General features: G+C 38.4%; 1 long non-coding RNA gene across 1 annotated transcript in view; it reads left to right on the top strand.

The window, feature by feature from the left end:
* Positions 1–14,698, top strand: part of LOC145534882 (uncharacterized) — a 228,723-nt gene that overhangs the window by 22,211 nt on the left and 191,814 nt on the right. The window lies entirely within an intron of this gene.

Genomic DNA, 14,698 nt, shown 5'->3' with positions numbered 1-14,698 from the left:
CCATGTCTAACATATATGTACTAAAAATGATCAATCTCAGACTTAAATACAAACAGAATTCATTTATATTGCATATTTCAAAAGTCAAGTTAATTTTTATTATAAAAACAATGCCTGCTTATGATAGAGCATTTGCTACATAAAAAATAGACAAAAAGTCATGTTTCTGTCACTCAAAGCCAACACATTCTGATGTGTTTTTCCTTAGAGATTTCCTGTGAAAATGTGTAGTTTGTTTGTTTTACATGGCTGTGATCATACTTTGCATCATGTTTAATTCTGACTTTTTCATTTAACATTGTAACATAAGGATGTTCTTGTGTTATTTTAACCTTAAAGAAACATCATTTTTAGTAACTTCATAAATTTTAACCCTCAAATATGTCATAGTCTACTTATGAGTCTCATAAAAAAGTAAGGATCTGTGATTTCTGCCATTTTAACTTGCTGTTATGTGAGAGTATTTTAATTTTTCTTGTGTTAGAGTATATCTGACTTTATCAGCACAACACTTTCCCCATATTACAGATAGAGGTATTCTTCCCATATTTATTCTAAAATAGAAAATACTTAAGTGGTCCTTTTTACATGCAGGTACAGTTGTAAATGGATCAGGTATATTTATTCAATGAAACTTTAGTGAAGTATAAAGTTTGTCCATTGTTGTTAGGTTCACACATCTAATCTCTGATTCCTCAAAAATCCTTCATCTCCTGCTTCAGCAGTCCAGTGTACTTATTTTATCCTCTTCTTTCAAACTTAGGTTGGGTTATAGAGGATATTTTAGGTCAACTGTAGTGGTAATAGCATCAGTTCAGTTCAGTTCAGTCACTCAGTCGTGATAATAGCATCAGGAAATAGTATTTTGTGACATAATTTCCTGCTAATGAGAGATCTAGAACAATCTTTCTTTGTCCCTAATTCTCACCTATAAAATAGAAAAAATAATTAGATGAGCGTCTTTTATGGTTTGCTATGAAACAGAGTAACTTTGGGGACTTTTTACATTTCTCTGCTTTTTATGTATCACTAGGACTGAGATCCGGGCATTTATGCTTATTAAACTTGAGTGAATGGATTCTCATCAAGTGGTCCCAGTGGTCCTCAAACTTGCTGCATATTGCAGTCATCTGAGAAGCTTTATAGATTCTGAACCTTTAGTCATACCTCTAGATTCTCATTTCATTGGTTTGGGATTTTTTTCTGGGTATCGGTATTTTTTAAATTTTCCCAGGGGATTCTACTCTGCAGCTACTGAGCTATATTGAAGCTAACCATATGACCACTGTTTTGAATACGTTTGGAAAAATGTCAAGATACTTTCTTTTCTCATTACTGAGAATTTATAATTTCACATAACTAACTCAGAATACTACAGTGAAATATGACATTTAGATTATGGATGACATTGGTCGTCCAAGGTCTTCTCCAAGTTAGTGTTTCTTCTGGGCATATCCAAACTTATACAAATAATTTTGAGAATGTTACATAATTCCTCAGTGCCTTCAAATTTTCTCTGTAAAGTATTTGGAGTCTAATAAAATCCGTGATTTAACTCACTACCATCTCATAAAATCAAAATGTAAATATAGCATATTAAATAATTATATTTTTAGAAAAACTGAAGTGGAATACCCTGAGACTGCATTTAAGGGCAGAGTCTAGTGCTGCTTATTTAAAACTGAATTCAGTTAGAAGACTTGAGTTTGTGCATTTGAAGCTGGAAGTTTCAATAATCAGCCTGTCAAGAAACTAATTTATATCCTACATTGGTGTGTAAGAAAGACACTATTCTGTGCTATGGAGAATACCAAACTGAAGAAAATTAAATTCCTGTCTTAGAGTAATTTATAATCTTACTTGATGATATAACTTAAACATGAAATGTAAGTTAGTAAATGCCAAGTGGCAACTGCTATATAAATTTAGAACAGCAAGGCTGATAGGTGGACAAAAGGCAATTAGAGATGACTTAGAACAGTGCTATCTTGATACAGTTCAAGTTACCTGTATAAGAACACCTGGAATGCTTGTTAAGATTGTAGATTCCTAAGGCACATCTGCTGCTGCTGCTGCTGCTGCTAAGTCGCTTCAGTCGTGTCCGACTCTGTGCGACCCCATGGACGGCAGCTCACCAGGCTCCGCCGTCCCTAGGATTCTCCAGGCAAGAATACTGGAGTGGGTTGCCATTTCCTTCTCCAGTGCATGAAAGGGAAAAGTGAAAGTGAAGTTGCTCAGTCGTGTCTGACTCGTAGTGACCCCATGGACTGTAGCCTACCAGGCTCCTCCATCCATGGGATTTTCTAGGCAAGAGTACTGGAGTGGGGTGCCATTGCCTTCTCCGAAGGAACATCTAGCCCTACTCAGTCCTTCTCTCTGGACTGGGGCATGAGATTCTGCCTTCAAAACAGAGTCTTCAAGCATTTATTATGTACACAAAACCTGGGTACTGTTCATATAATAGAATCAATATGAGCTAGGCCTTAAAAGACGGGTTGGAATTATATAATAGCAGTTAAAATTTATTGAATTCTAGATACTCTTTCTAATGATTTAAGAGTATTACCTCACTTAATCACACTCTCTACATAAAGAATATCAGTTAGGCACTTTTATTATTATCTCTATTTGGCAGATAAGGAAACTGAGGCATAGGGAACATAAGCAGCTTGCCCCAGGTCACACGGCTGGTACATGTCAGAGTCAAGATCTAGGGCCAGGCAGTTTGCTCCAGACCCTACACACTAAACCACTTTTTCTCTAAATAAAAAGGAAGAGCACATTGATTCATATGAGCACATGAATGAATTACATGTAAACAAAATTCATGAATGTCCTGGAAAGTAAGCACTTTTATTTGAAAATTATGGTTCAGTCCCTAGGTACACAGCTCACCCTGGGGTGTCACTTAAGGATGGAGAAGACATGATTAAAAGTTTTAATTTTATGCCCTGATCCTGAAGCCAAGCTTCCCAGGGATGAAAAGGTTTGCAGGTCTGTTGTAAAGGATCCCTGAGTCAAAGGAATATTTAACAAGGCTATAGATTATCAAGAGGCTGCTATTACCTATATGATCCATAGTATCTATTTGATACTGTTACAGTGGATTATAGAGGGAGAAACCAGATGTAAGCCACAAAACAGAGCGATGTAATTAACCACACTTTCCTCTCTCTTTTGAGGCTGGAATCAGGTAGACTTACGGTAAAGAACGCGATCTTTTCTTCAGAGGGCAGGGTTAACATTTTGGAGGTATTTTCAGCTTGAACAAGTATTATGTTTTTGTGGAAATTCTGGGCAAGATCATGGGAAATGATGAAAGGCTGGCACAAGCAGGGCAGCAGCAGTCTTGAGGATGGTAAGTGGGGCAGAACTAAAGCTGGTGGCAGAAGTGCTGCTGGAACAGAGCCAGCTGAATCAGCCCTGCTTTCTTCCTGTGCTGTGAAGCAGCCTGCAGCACTGGAAGTAATCTCTGAACAGGCAAATGCACCAAAGTGAGACAGAATCAATCAGATGGACACTGTTACCAGGCACATTAAAACCTCCTTTAATTTGGTCATTTGCAAGGACTATTTCTTTTACTTGGATATTCTCATTGGCCTCTGAAATACACTCTTCTTGACATTGAAAAAAAACAACTTCTAAAGTCCATATGAAATATGAAGCACATCAGACAGAAACTAGTTAGTTAATGTGACATTTGGCATTGCTATTTATATATATCATATTTAATCTGGACCCATCAACAAGTGCTATCTGCAGTCATATATTGTTTTAAAATATAGGTCTTATTATTATTCTAGTATGGTGAAGCCAACAGATCAGGAGAAAATTGCCATTGAAAAGACAGTTACTCACAGTTCCCAAGAGGAGGGGTTACATCATGCCACACAGGTGGCACTGGAATGGATCAAGAGGCAGAGGAAGCCAGGGGAAATGTGAGTAAGAGCCTACATTGTGGTTTATGACAGAAGCAATGAGTGAGACAGGTAAGCTGAATGTTTAGCGTTGACTAAATGAATAATTTCATCTGACTCTAGGGCATAGGACATACTCCTGATCACCTGATACCTGGCACAAGGGTGACTAGAATGGGAAAACATTGATCTAGCATATAAGAAACCCATAGAGGAAGATGGTGCTAGCTCTGGATTAGTGTGCATATGAAAAGCATGCTCTGTGTGCCAGTTTACTACCTCTGGGGATTAATTAGCCCTGGAAGGAGCAGTCTCTCCAGGATCATCAGGGATCCAGATGTCAAAACATCAGAAAATACAAAAAAAATAAAAATGCATGATTATTTTTAGTTTTTTAAGGATCCTCCATACTGTTCTCCATAGTGGCTGTATCAATTTACTGTCCCACCAACAGTGCAAGAGAGTTCCCATTTCTCCACATCCTCTCTAGCTTTTATTGTTTGTAGATCTTTTGGTGGTGGCCATTCTAACTGGTGTGAGGTGATACCTCATTGTAGTCTTGACTTGCATTTCTCTAATAATTAGTGATGTTGAGCATCTTTTCGTGTGTCTCTGGACCATCTGTATATCTTATTTGAAGTGATGTCTGTTTAGGTATTCTGCCCATTTTTTTGATTAGGTTGTTTTTGTTTTGATTTTGAGTTGCTTAAGCTGTTTGTATATTTTTGAAATTGATGCCTTGTCAGTTGCTTTACTTGCAAATATTTTCTCCTATTCTGAGGGTTGTCTATGACCCAGCAATTCCACTACAGGCCATATACAGTGAGAAAATCATAATGTAAAAAGACATGTGTATCCCAATTTTCATTGCAGCACTATTTTACAATAGCCAGGACACGGACTTGGGCTTCCCTGGTGGTTCCGATGGTAAAGAATCTGCCTGCAATGCGAGAGACCAGGGTTCAGTCCCTTGGTTGGGAAGATGCCCTGGAGGAGGGCATGGCAATCCACTTCAGTATTCTTGCCTGGAGAATCCCCATGGACAGAGGAACCTGGCAGGTTACAGTCCATGGGGTCACAGAGTCAGACGTGACTGAGTGGCAAAGTATAGTGCAGGACATGGAAGCAATCTAAATGTCCATCAACAGATGATTGGATAAATAAGATATGGTACATATTTACAATGAAGTAATACTAAGCCATAAAAGGGAATGAAATCGCATCATTTATAGAGATGTGGCTAGATCTAAAATCTGTCATACAGAGTGAAGTCAGAAAGAGAAAAGCAAATAGATATTAATGCATATCTGTGGAATTTAGAAAAAATAGTACTCACGAACCTATTTGAAGAGCGCAGGTAGTGATGTAGATGTAGAGAATGGACATGTAGACACAGGGTAAGGGAAGATTGGGACAAATTGGGAGACTAGGATTGACATATATACACGACCATGTGTAAATCATATAGCTAATGGGAACCTGCTGTATAGCACAGGGAGCTCAGCTCTGTGCTCTGTGATAACCTAGATGGGTGGGATGGGGGTGGTGATGGAAGGAAGTCTAAGAGGGACAGGATATATGTATACATATAGCTGATTCATTTCATTGTACAGCAGAAATTAATGCAACATTGTAAAGCAATTGTGCTGCATTATTTTTTATTTTTTGGCATGATCACTACATATAGGGTAGGTGCTTTATTTTAGGACCTAATGAAAACAGTAACATTATTTGTTGAGAATGAATTAACCTATGAACACTACAGTAGAACTTGGATTTTTTGCATGCATTTGAATGAATTTATAGAATGGATAGTTTGTCTTGTGTGCATACATATTTAAGAAAGCAGAGTTGACCATCCACTATCTACATTTCATTGCAAATGGGTGGCTCTTTCCTTTTCTTTGTATACAGTAGACTGGAGTGAACTTAGATACACTCCAGAAATCTAATTCACCCTGCTGTATGCTCCAAGTTATCTCTGCTTGAGTTTTTTGATCATAAACACTTATTTTGAATATTAGAGTGCTGATGCAATATGGCTTGTTTTGCTTACGATAAATCTTATTAATTTCATGAACTAATTTTAAATTTCAAAGTCTTGCAGAATTATTAAGGGTCTGAAAGTGCCACTTATTTTTTCGTATGTAATACTCTAAGAGAAAATTCGAGTGATTAGAATGCTATGTTTTTAAAAATGAATCCTCCGATGTCTCAGGACAAATCCTTTGAGAATATCAAGTAGTTATATTCTACTATCTGTATTTTACTATTCAGTTAAAGAATTATTTGATGACCACTATTATTATAGTGTGGGGTTCTTTTTGAGGAATCCTAATAAGTGTATTTTGGACTCTGTGGGAGAAGGCGAGGGTGGGATGATTTGAAAGAATAGCATTGAAACGTGTATATTATCATACGTGAAATGAATCGCCAGTCCAGGTTCAATGCATGAGACAGGGTGCTCAGGGCTGGTGCACTGGGATAACCCTGAGGGGTGGGATGGGGAGGGAGGTGGGGGGCAGGGTCAGGATGGGGAACACATGTACACCCATGGCTGATTCATGTGAATGTATGGCAAAAACCACCACAATATTGTAAAGTAATTAGCCTCCGATTAGAGGAAAAAAAAGCAAAAAAAAGCGCAATACATACTCTTTGTAGAAAATATTGACAAATAAACCAAACTCCAAAGATAATTACTTCTAAAAAACTGAAATGTATAGTTTCAGGTATAAAATATTTTTATAGAAAACTGAATCACCCTATGGGTGCCTACTTACATATTTAATAAGTTGTCATGAATATATTGTCATATCTAAAAATAGTTACAACATAATAATGGCTATCTCATTATATTTTTATCCTAAGATTTATACAGTCTCCTATTACAAGATATTTACATTAAATATGTTATTAATTTCCTTATTATTAGAACTGAGAATGATGAGTAAAAGAAAATTCATGTTTTCATTCCTTTAATACATAAGACAAAAATAACTTCCAGAGAAACTGGAAGTTTACACTCTCTTCATTAATGTGGAAATATTAATTTGATAGTCAAGAAGTTATTCATTGCTTTCATTTGCATTTATTCCACTATTTATGAATGCCACCACTTTTCATGTGCCTATTGTTAATTTGTATTAATTATTTGGTATAATGCCTACCTACATTTTATTCCTTTTACCTTTTGGTGGGTTTGTGATTTTTGTTATCTCCTAAGAGTCACTATTTTTATAACATACTAACTATAACAAATTCTTTTCATGCCCTTCATCACATACTTTTGACCTATCTATGATTAATCCATAACTGTGGATAACTGTGGATATAATCCATAACCCCTGGGTTCTGTGCAAGGTCAGATTTTCTGACATATCCATCGTGTCTGCTTCCCATTTTAGGGAATTCTCCAGTCTCGCAGTCTAGTTGGATGATGTGGGTTAATCCTCATCCAGTAGGGGACTGGAGGCAGTGGAGCAATGCTCTAGCCTCCCTATACTGGATGGTTAATTCTGGGAAAAAGTAAGTGAAAATGAAAGTCGCTCAGTTGTGACTCTTTGTGACCCCATGGACTATAGAGTCCATGGAGTTCTCCAGGCCAGAATACTGGAGTGGGTAACCTTTCCCTTCTCCAGGGGATCTTCCCAACCCAGGAATCGAACCCAGGTCTCTTCTGCATTGCAGGTGGATTCGTTACAAGCTGAGCCACAAGGGAAGCCCAATTCTGGGAAGCATGTTGCATTCTTCTTAGAGGAACCAGTGGCTACCATGGCCCTCAGCACTGACAGTGATAATGCACTGGTCTTTGTCTCCTCTTCCTTTTTAGTTTTACTCTTCTCTGCTCTTCCACTCTTTATTCCTGTCATCACCTCCTACATACACCACCTGGCCTCAATCTTTACCTGAGGCTCTGTGTCTAAGGGACTTCTAGACTTTGGTATTAATTTTAAATATCTCTGCAGCTTGGGCCAAGATAATTGTTTTGTTTTGTTTTTTAATATAAATTAGCTTTTCAGATCCATCAGTGTTTTTCTCTAGGCCTCCAGATATTCATGTACTAGCTTCTTCTTGATGCCTTAGCATATTACCATAGAACAAGTTGGTTCAAAACAACAGGTACTTGTTATCTTACAATTCAGGAGGTCAGAAGTTCAAAAGGTATCTTACTGGGCTAAAATATGTGTTGGCAGAGCTGTATTCCCTTCTGAGACTTGAGGAGATAATCTATTACCTGCATTTTTGGGCTGATGGCCCCTAACTCCGTGTTTAAAGCCAATGACATAACATTTCCTAATCTTTAACTCTGAATCCTCTGTTAGGGAAATAAGATAGTCTTGATTAGACTTCAGAGACAAAGCAGAGCAGGCCTTGCTTCTAACCTGCCTGGACACTACCCTGACTGTGAGTGACTGTGTGTGGCTGCCTTCTGTGAGTGCAAGCCTTGTGGCACCATAGATAAGACAGGGGACTGATTGTTGAGCCCCTGGAGGGGATCTGACCAACCAAGTCCTGGGCTTAACAACATTCCAATTTTTATGCATTAACATGAAATCAGAGCTGCAATTTGCTCACAGATTGATGACCACATTAGTTTGTATCCTGGGATTATAAGCAGGAACCCTGAACTGCAAATTTTGAACTCTCACCCATGGAGTGGATGCACAGTTTGGGACATTTTTCCAATTGGGACTCCAGATTTGCTGTGTCACAGGACTTCCAACTGCTGTTTAAGTCTGGATGTTGCTCAAACCCATTTTGGTAATGTAGCCTCTGCTATTTCTATTTCCCTTTTCAGTTAATGTTAGTATACTGAAAGTAAGTTAGATGATTCTCTAATAAATATTGGTACTGTTTATTTGTATATAATGAATGACTTATTTTGTTAACAAATCCTTGAACCTGAGATGAAAGTGAAAACTTTCTGCAAGACACCCTCTTGCCTCACTCCTATAAGGACCCTTCTTATAAGGAAGTGTGTTTACATTAATCACACCCATATAATACAGAATAAATTCCCTATTTTAAGACCCTTAATGTAATCATACATTCAAAGTCTTTTGTCATGTAAAGTACCATATTCAGAGGTTCTGAGGATCAGAATGTGGACATCTTTGGGGAGCTGTTTTTGTGATTACCATACCAAAATATGCTGAAACTTTAATTTTTGGTATAAAATTCTAGATTACATTTTGTGCATCTGTAATTGCCAAAATTTATGAATAGAGTTCCTTCCAGTGATATTCTTAAAGATCTCTTGTTTATTTCCACAAGCTCTGCAAATGCCATGGTTGCAGAGCAAATGCTCTTTCGTTATATGTGGGACTCTATCCTACAGCACAGCTCTATGTTGGGGTGCCAGATCATCCGAGATAGTCACCATTTAGTTTTCTTTTATAATCTGTGACAGTGGGAATGTTTAAAATTCACCTGCTTGGGGGGATTTTGTGATTAGCATCTTCATTAGGGTCTGAAAATGCCATGATACTTTCTGAAAAACAGAATTCAGCCCTCGTTCTGAATATTTCATCTCAGAGTTTTTCAGCTTAAATATTTCATATGTATATTAGGTGTACTTTAGTGATTGGTTGGGTGGGATCTGAGGACCACTTGCTGGCTTAGCTTCTTAAAGAAAGTCATTGATTTTTTTTTGGTTGGAACATATTCTTCCCTAGGCAGTACAATAGGTCAATTGTGTGGATTACTGAAGTCATTAACAAAGTTAGGTGGGCTGGACTGTTAGGGAGACAGCATTTTTGGAGTAAAAGATAAGTTTGAAGTCTAGTTCTAATACCCTCTGGCTGTGTGTCCCTTGATATTGTATTTAACCTCTCTGAACCTTACTTTTCTTATCAAGTAATTGAAGATATATAATAATTCATTTCCCAAGGAAGCAGTAATTAGGGAGTGCATGAAATAGTAAATGTAATATGTCATCTAGTAACTGACATATTGTAGGGGCTTAGTGAATAGTTGCCATTTTAGATTAATTACTTGACAATCCTCCCCTTTCATTCATGCATCAGAATTTCTTTCTATGGTACTGTGTCATTTAAACTAACATGCAAAATAACATTATTTCTTCCATCTAAAAATGGCTCTCACTTAAATTGTACTTACCCTTTTATAGAGCATCAATTTCTTGTCCCCATTCACGTTAACATTTTCTAAAGAGTAGCCCAGACTTTCTGTCTCCAATTGTTCTGTTTATCTATTTCTCCCTCATTGAGGCACAACTTATACCTATCTATCTTAAAATTTATCCTTTTTGTATGCACAACTTGATGCTTTTAGTGAATAAATGTTCATGGAATTATGCTTTTGAAGGAGGTGCCCATGGGATCAGGCTGAGGCTGAGATGTGCTTGACTTCTTCCTTTTTCTTATCTTGATTCTCCCACTCATTTACTGCTTTCTCTTGGGAACACTTACTTACTAAATCACTCCCACTTAAACTCTTGGCTCTGTGTCACCTTCTGGGAGGACCTAATCTCGACAGATGGCCAGATGCAGAACTTGTCTCAGCCACAGTCAGGATTTATTTCCTAATCAGGTAAGGAGCAAGCAGTCATCACAGCAGGCCTGGAAAAAAGTTAAGAGTCTGAATAAATGTGGCTTCCTGAGAAGATGAGAGTCTTCAGTCAGTAGTATGTATACTTACTACTTACTCTGAACAGTGATTTGAACAGCTGACCACTGTCCTTGTGTATAATCCAGTAACACCATCTTTCCTTAGACCATTATTTTTGTCTTCCAGGGCCAGGATCTGTTATTCTGTGTCTAGGTCACTGATATTAGGTACTCTGCCCTTATATGCCCAGGCAAAATTTATGGTTATATTAGGGTCTTCTTCAAGGGCCATATTTTGGCAACACTGGGGGTAGTCCTGGAGCTCTTAAATAGTCTTCAATAAAGTCCTATTCTCTTCCCTAAGACCAGTATGCTCTCATCTTGGCCTTAAGAATTACTTTATGTTTTCAACAGTACGTGAACCAAGAAATTCCAGATTGACAAGCTGGATTTAGAAAAGGCAGAGGAACCAGAGTTCAAATTGCCAACATTGGCTGGGTCAGAGTAAAAGCAAGGGAATTCCAGGAAAACATCTACTTCTGCTTTATTGACTATGCTAAACCCTTTGACTGTGTGGATCACAGCAAATTGTGGAAAATTCTTTGAGAGATGGAAGTACCAGACCACCTTATCTGCCTCCTGAGAAATCTGTATGCAGGTCAAGAAGCAACAGTTATAACCGGACATGGAATAACAGACTGGTTCCAAATTGGGAAAGGAGTACGTCAAAGCTGTATATTGTCACCCTGCTTATTTAACTTATATGCAGAGTACACCCTGAAAAATGTCAGGCTGGATGAAACTCAAGCTAGAATCAAGATTGCCAGGAGAGATATCAATAACCTCAGATATGCAGATGACAATACCCTGACGGCAGAAAGTGAAGAGGAACTAAAGAGACTTTTAATGAAGGTGAAAGAGGAGCTGGCTTAAAACCCAACATTAAAAAAAAACTAAGATCATAGCATCCAGTCCCATTACTTCATGGCAAACAGATGGAGGAAAATGGAAACAGTGCCAGACTTTATTTTTTTGGGCTCCAAAATCACTGCAGACAATAACTGCAGCCATGAAATTCAAAGATGCTTCTTCCTTTGGGAAAAAAGCAATGACAAACCTAGAAAGCATGTTAAAAAGCAGAGACATCACTTTGCTGACACATGTCCATATAGTCAAAGCTATCATTTTTTCAGTATTCATGTATGGATGTGAGAGTTGGACCATAGCGAAGGCTGAGCATGGAACAATTGATGCTTTCAAACTGTGGTGTTGGAGAAGACTCTTGAGAGTTCCTTGGACTGCAAGGAGATCAAGCCAGTCAATCCTAAAGGAAATAAACCCTGAATATTCTTTGGAAAGACTGATACTGAAGCTGAAGCTCCAATACTTTGGCCACATGATCCAAAGAGATGATTCATTGGAAAAGACCCTGATGCTGGGAAAGATTGAAGGCAAGAGGAGAAGGTGGGGGGGTGGGTACAGAGGATGAGATGGTTGGATGGCATCATCAACTCAATGGACATGAGTTTGAACAAACTCTGGGAGATAGTGAAAGACAGGGAACCCTGGTGTGCTGCAGTTCATATGGTCACAAAGAGACGGACATGACTGAATGACTGAACAACAACAGCAACCTACTTTCAGACACCTTAAGAAAAATCTGTGAGATTTTTAGTTCATCCTTATATTTTATGAAACAGTGCACAAAGTGGAAGAGGAAGAACACTTTTGATAGAAGTATATCCATGAGGGAGGTAGGGAATGAGCATGTACCCACATAGCATTTGGGCCCTGCCCATCTTTATCACTCATGAGGGTATCCTAATTGTAACTTAATAGAGGTCAGGTAGGGCTAAGGTTGGTTTGTGTGCTGTATGTTGTGCTTAGTCGCTCAGTCATGTCCAGCTCTGTGATCCCGTGGCCTGCAGCCCACCAGGTTTCTCTGTCCATGGGAATTCTCCAGGCAAGAGTACTGAAGTGGGTTGCCATGCCCTCCTCCAGGGGATCTTCCCAACCCAGGGATCAAACCCAGGTCTCCTGCACTGCAGGTGGATTCTTTACTGACTGAGCTATGAGGGAAGCCCAAGGTAGGTTTAGTAGGTTCTGTTTATCATGGTGGTAAAACATATGCCTTTAAATCATTGCCGATGACATTAGATGGGTAAGTATTTCAGGAATAAAATTAAGTTTTTTACACTTGTTCATGAGAAAGAACTAATTCTTATATGATTTTTTGTCATTTTCTGTTTATTTGTACTCAAAAGTTTATTTACCAGATTGACCCTTTATGGATTATAGTTTTTGATTCTCAGCATTGTTCTGTTTGCATTTGATAATTATTCATACATCCTTATTATTAATCTGCCTGTATAAAATTAGCATCTTGTGTTCATAAATTGTCAACCTTTAGAGGCAGAGGAGCCCTGCCTGCTGAGTCTCTGACTTGCCTGTTAATAGTCATTTGTAAGAATTTGTCAGCAAAATTTTCAAATTAATGACCAGTATGTGTTATCCTAAGCATCCCTCATTTGTAATGAATTCTTTGGAGAGTTAATGGGGAAAAATAAGTGAGATATATTTCAGTGATATTGACAGTGTTATGCTACTGTCCTGGCCATTCTGTTCTCAGTTCAAAAAAGGCTACATGGGTGTAGGGGTTGGGGGTATATCAGTGGCATAGCATGAGGGAAAGGGCAGGCTGATAAATGACACATCAGTGCCAGACTGAATCATGGTTATTGGTTTTAATAAAGAAAAGCAACCAGACACCTGCCAAGTATTTGAGCAATATCTTTCTTGATAGTCTTCCTTCTATGTCTTTAGATTACTGAAAAGCAGCTAATCCAGCTCTGCAGACTACCAAAAGAAAGGACATCCTCTCATCTATGTTGTCAGGGCCCAAGAAGTCTCCTTGACAGATTAGGGCTTAGCCGTGATGAGCAAAGTTTCCTCTGAACTCCAAACCTCCTTCCCCTGACACAGGATTTTTCTGGAGTCCATAGAGAGTGTTGCAAAGAGACAGAAATCCCTGACAGGGTCAGAGCATAGAGGAGTGAGGGAATGCTTCTTGTCACTGCTGTTGTACAAATAAAGACCTCTGAAACTCTGGTGTCCTCATTAGTGGTGCAGAATATCAGGAGGCTCCCAGCTGCTTCCTCATGAGCCTTGGCACTGCCCTCCAAAAATGACAGGGGTTATTTGTTTTCTTGTGTTTATTATTAGTGGAAGGACTCAGCTCTCTCTGCTGGATGGTAGCCATGCTGTCTTTTGATGTTGTTTTGTCCTTACTTTTTCTTCTTGGCAACCATTCCCAACATTTTGCAGATTCTGAATGGTGCTTGGAAAGGAACATAGGTAAGACAGAGCAGAAAAAAAGACTCCATTTTTTTTATAACCAGAAGTAAATGGAGGAGGGGAGAGTATTTTTGTATCTCCTATTGGTTGTATATTCTGCCAATATTTTTCATATGTTAACTCATGTAGTTGTCATAACAGCTATTATTTATTCCAATATTATGGGCACATAAACCATGTTGAGTACTTTGTCAATGCCCCTTCAACGCCAGATCTTTTTGACTGTGAAGCCCCTATTCACCTATTACTTCCTGCCATCCCTGTGCTCATATTTCATATGGTCTCAAGTAGAGGGATTCCTTACTGGATGCTTAGGCAGCTTTGTGGTGGGAAAATTTGTGTTGTAAAGAGTAGAAGATGGGACCTAGAATTAGAAGACTTGGATTCAAATTCTATTGCTGGCACTTATTAACTGTATGAATTGAATAAGATAAAACAAAGTAAATCTGAAAGCAATGGGTATACGTAAGATAACAGTAACCTAAAGCAAGGTGCCTTGGATAAGTGAGTTTACATCCTTAGTTTCAGTGCCATCACCTGGAAAGTGAGGCCAGTTTTATGCTTGAGCAAAATGAGTTCAGAGATGTTCATGTGCTCAGCCCTTAGTCTTCAGAAGAACTATCCAGAGAGCAAAATTGAAAATTGACTTTCTCATTTCTCATTCTCCCTCCTTGATGATGACATGCCTCTAAGGGTCTTTTTCTTAGTTTTCTTTTCTCTTACAACATTTTAGTTTTAGCTTTTTAATTTCCATCAAAATTTGACTTCTTCCAAGCATTATAGTAAGGAACGAGCTTAGTCTTTAAGTCTGTAACAGTTAGTGGGGAAGATGCCCTTAGGAGTAGCAGGCCCTTA

This window comes from Giraffa tippelskirchi, chromosome 14, assembly GCF_054371585.1.
Source record: "Giraffa tippelskirchi isolate mGirTip1 chromosome 14, T2T-mGirTip1v1.2.pri, whole genome shotgun sequence".
NCBI lineage: Eukaryota > Metazoa > Chordata > Mammalia > Artiodactyla > Giraffidae > Giraffa > Giraffa tippelskirchi.
The sequence above is the reverse complement of the archived record's forward strand: the minus strand, read 5'-3'. Positions and strand labels throughout refer to the sequence as shown.